This window comes from Rhinopithecus bieti, unplaced genomic scaffold (genome assembly GCF_001698545.2).
Source record: "Rhinopithecus bieti isolate Rb0 unplaced genomic scaffold, ASM169854v2 scaffold_49762, whole genome shotgun sequence".
NCBI lineage: Eukaryota > Metazoa > Chordata > Mammalia > Primates > Cercopithecidae > Rhinopithecus > Rhinopithecus bieti.
Window position 1 is genome coordinate 479,107 of NW_016819845.1, and position 4,927 is coordinate 484,033.

A 4,927-nucleotide genomic window follows, 5' to 3' on the forward strand; every position below is an offset into this window, starting at 1 on the left:
GGCGGGAGCTGTGTCTGTCTTGTCAATAACACAATGCCAGGCACATAGAAGGTGCATAATACATTGTGAATGAGTGAATGAATGAATGAATGAATGAATGAATGGAATGAGTGAGCCAGTGACTCTGGCTGATGCCTCACATAAAAGATAAAAGGAGGTTAGCCTTGGAAAAGTTAGGCAAAGGGAGGATAGGCAGAAGGGTGACTAGGATGGGAAGAATGTTCCAGGCACAGGAAGCCACATATGCAAAGGCCCTGGGGTGAGGAGAAGCTTGCAATTGGAACCCAGGCTCCGTAAATGGCACTTTCACCATACCCCATGGTCCTCTGAGGTAAGGCCTTTTATTGGCACCACTCTCAATTTGAAAAGTCCTTCCCATCCCCTCCAAAGGGTCATGGAGAACATGTAGAATAGTGAATTGGAGTGCAGGCTGCCTGGGCCTGGGCCTGGCTCTGTCCCTAAACAGCTGTGTTTACCTGGGGTTGTTTCAGTGTTTTTATCTGCCAAGTAGGGGCAACAGCAGAACCTACCTCATGGGGTTTTTGTGTCACTAAATGGGCTCATAGAATATATTATTATCTCGTAGGAAGCAGAGCTGTGCTGAGTCAAACCCAAACTCAGTGCCTTGGTTAGACAACTGTCTTAGCGGGCAGGAGGACGAGAGCATTGGCCATCCCATGCTGGAGGTGGGAGCGTGCAGTCAGGCCTGTTCCAGCCTCTCTCTTCTGCCCGAGTCCCCCACCCCTTGGCGTTGATCAGAAAGGACATTGAGGCAGAAGATTTGTCCTTTGCATGAGGCCTCCATGTTCTGAGAGTTGGTGATGGTGACGGTGTACTGGGCCCATTGTCTCCATTTCCAGACAGGTCCAGAGAGGACCAAGCGTGGCTGTGTCAGAAAAGCATGGAGTGAGACAAAGCTGCTATTTTAAGGCAGCTGCAAGAGCTCCGAGGGCGCGCCTGTGTTCTCCTGTCACAGGCTTGTCAGAGTTGCTGGAGTGAGCCTGGAAGTCAGGGCAGAGGGGGCAGGACAAGGAGAGGAGGGGCCTTCGGCTGACTCACAGACAGACCTGGGAAAGCCAGGGTCCCAGAGGAAACCAGATGCAGCAGGGGGACCCTCAAAAGGGGCAGAGAAAATGTTTATAATCACAGGCTGTGCAAATGGCCATAGAGATTTTTCGGCAAATGCTCCCATTTTGCAGGTGAGAAAACTGAGGTGAGAGACGCAAGTGTGGTGGAGGGGCAGAGGCTTCTTTGTCAATTGGTGAAAGCACTTTGTTTTAAATAATCACTGTATTAAATAGTAAAATAATTATGGCACATTAATACTATAGTCTTTTGTCATATTTAAAAAAACAAAAAAGATCTGTGTGAACCAACTCAGATTTCTAAGACTTGTTAAGAGAAAAAGAAGTTGTAAGAGAAGGTGTACAGCATATACTTATTAAAAAAACAGAAGCAAAGCAAGATTTCCTATTTCAGTAGGTCCAGGTATGTCTATCAAGGCTTTGAGAAACTTCTGGAAGGATGTTAGCCAAATGGAGTAGGATGGTCAAACTTCAGAGGGGACTGGGTGGGGAGTGTGGGACAGGGGACCTTCACTTCATCAGGATTGTTGCAATCATTAAGAGAAGCTTTTGATGTGTTACTTGTGTCATTAAAACACAGGATACATAATATTTTTTAAAAAATTGTTTTCCAAAGGCTTGTTTGGCCTTGAGGCTGGATTTGTCCAGAAAAATTTCTCTCCTGGGTATCAAACCCCCTGAAACCCTGGCCTCTCCTCTCTGAAGCCTCACCCTGCTCCCCTCCCCACCACACATTGGATTTTATAAAATACAGAAAATGATAAAATGCTAATTAAAAGACATTCACTCAACTCCTTCTGCCCAAAGGAAGGCCGTGAGAAGATGCTTTTTCTCATGATGCCTCAGGCTTCCAGGAAATTCCCGAGCCCTGGGGCAAGGCCTGCGGGGTGCACCACCTCCCAGAGGTAGGGATGGAGCCCCTGCGTCCCTCTTCAGAGTGTGGGGTTCTTCCCCTTCATCACTTCCCACACTTTGTCTTGAGATAAGCGGTCAGCACCCTGGACACGCTCTTCCCAGAAAAACGCACAGTTTTCATTATTTAACAATGTTTGTATATTTGCTATTTTTTCAAAATTAATTTTTAGGAGCATGAATAAAATAAGAATACATTCTCCATGATGGGAAAGGGAGTTCAGGAAGAAAAGCAAGCACCATAGATGAGGCTAAAGTCGCTTTAAACAGCCCCCCTCTCCAGGGGTAACCACTGTTAACAGTTTGGTGCAGATCCTTCCAAACCTTTTCCTAGGCGTTTATGTGGAGTTACTTGGACTCATAGAACTCTATGATGTTGGTGTGTGTGGAAGATGGTTAAATACGACCTCAGCCTGCAGTATGCATGGGGTAACGACAGTTTCCGGTTGCTGGGCTGTGAGCCCCGCATGGTGATTCCATCTTTGTCCTGTTCCTCATGGTTTCTCCCTGCCTCGTGCATGGCAGGTGTCTGCGAGGCCCCCTCTCTGCCTGGCTTCCATCTCCAGGCATGGCCTTGTGACTGGCACTCTGTTGCAGTGTCAGACCCTGAACGAGCCTCTGTTCCTAATAGTGCCTCAGACGGGAGGCTTGGGGGTATGACCGAGAGGGAAGTGACCAACCAGAGGCACTCCTGGGCGGGACAACCCTGGAGATTGGAACCTTGTTGGGTGGCCATGTGGCCCCAGAGAGAAGAGAAGTGTGAGGAGAAGGTTTTGTGGAAATCCGGAGGGGAGAGGGCAGGGCTGGGACTCCTCAGAGCTTCCCTGGGGAAGAAATGGCAAGCTTTGATGTGGGTGTGGGCCCTCGAGGGTCCTCAGTGGGGAGGCCCATGTTGGGGTCTTGGGTCACAGCCACTGGGAGGCTCCTGGCCCTCCCCAGCAGAAGTCTATCAGACATCCCAACCATGTGGAGAAAGTAGACCTGGTGACCGGTCTGGAAGGGAAAAAGAGACCATCTTTAGATATGAATAGGCCTCTTGACCAAACAAAATAGGAAAACCCACTTCCTATGCTTCTGTGGAATTATGCTCAGATCAGCCTGGGCCCCAGTCTGGGCTCAACACTTCCTGACTCTGAGCACTTCATGTTTCCTACCTGGCAGTAGCAGGCTGTGTCCTGGGCACACTGTAGGATCTTAACCAACTTCAACTCACCTGCTCTTCAGGGCCCTACCACTTGTGAGATGGTGGCATTGACTTCTGGAATAGACTTCATTGATTCATATGTGTTGATTATGTGCATGTGTCTTAGTCTGTTTTCCCACTGCTATAAAGAAATACCTGAAACTGGGTAATTTATGAAGAAAAGAGGTTTAATTGGCTCATGGTTCTGCAGGCTGTACGGGAAGTGTGGCTAGGGAGGCCTCAAGAAACTTATAATCACGGCAGAAGGTGAAGAGGAAGGAGCATCATCCCAGGGCCGGAGCAGGAGGAAGAGAGGGAAGTGGGAGGTGCCGCACACTTGTAAACAACCAGATCTCATGAGAACTCACTCACTATCATGCGAGCAGCAAGGGGAAATCCACTCTCATGATCCAACCACCTCCCACCGGACCCCTCCTCCAACATTGGGGATTACAGTTTAACGTGAGATTTGGGCAGGGACACAAATCCAAACCATATCAGTCAGTATCAGGGTTCCTTGGTTGCAAGTGACAGAGTAAAAGCTCCTGTGCTCTGCTGTCCAAGGCAGCATCCTCCAGGACTTCTGGGTTTCTCTCCATTTCAGGGGTTGGCTTCTTCAGCAAGGCCTCTGTTGTTGGGCTGACCTTCCTTCTGTGGTCTGAAGACAGCTGCTAGCAGCACCCAGAGCTACATCTTCCTTCATTCACATCGAGTGGGAAGAACAAGCCCCTCTCTGCAGCATTCCCAGCACAGCCTTGAGTTTCCTTCTGATGGGTCATCTAGGGTCACAGGGCCTCTCTGGAGCGGGTCAGCTCAGCTGGGGCGTAAGCACTTGAGGTGGCCAGGCCAGTCACAAGTCCACCGTGGAGTGAGGTCAGTCAGTTTCCTAGACTGCCTCGAGGACAGTGGGCAGCAAAAGCCCTGCACCCCTGAAGCAACAGGAACATGGAGCCTTCTCCCTGTGCCCGCGAGTTTGGAAGATGAAGTGGGTGTCAGATCACAGGTGAGGATGGAGGTTCCTGCATCCACACACACACCCCAGAGCCGGGCTACCTGACCTGGGAGGAGAGGTGCAACTACCCCAGTGCTTTAAATATCACCCTGTGGTGGCCAGGCGTGGTGGTTCATGGCTGTAGTCCAAGCACTTTGGGAGGCTGAGGCGGGTGGATCACCTGAGGTCCGGAGTTCATGGTGGCCAGGTGCGGTGGCTCACGGCTGTATTCCAAGCACTTTGGGAGGCTGAGGCGGGTGGATCACCTGAGGTCAGGAGTTCGAGACCAGCCTGGCCAACATGGTGAATCCGATCTCTACTAAAAATTAAAAAATCAGCTGGGCATGGTGGCGGGCACCTGTAATTCCAGCTACTTGGGAGGCTGAGGCAGCAGTATCACTTGAACCCAGGAGGCGGGGGTTGCAGTGAACCAAGATTGTGCCACTGTACTCCAGCCTGGGGAAAGAGAGCAAGACTCCATCTAAACAGCAACAACGAACAACAACAAAAAAGATAAAAATAAAAATCACCCCACGGGGATCGTTGCTTTTAGAACCTGGATTTCCCAAGACAGAAAATCAAAATCTATCATTTTATGAGAGAGGAAACAGGAAAGTTTTGACTTGCCCAGGTCACACAGCAGCTCAGGGCCAGAGTTGATGGCAGAATTCAGGGGTTTTGACTCCCAGGGGAGTGCTCAGCTTAGGGGAGTGGTCAGCCAGGCGTGTGATTCATTGCACCCGGGGGGGGGGGGGG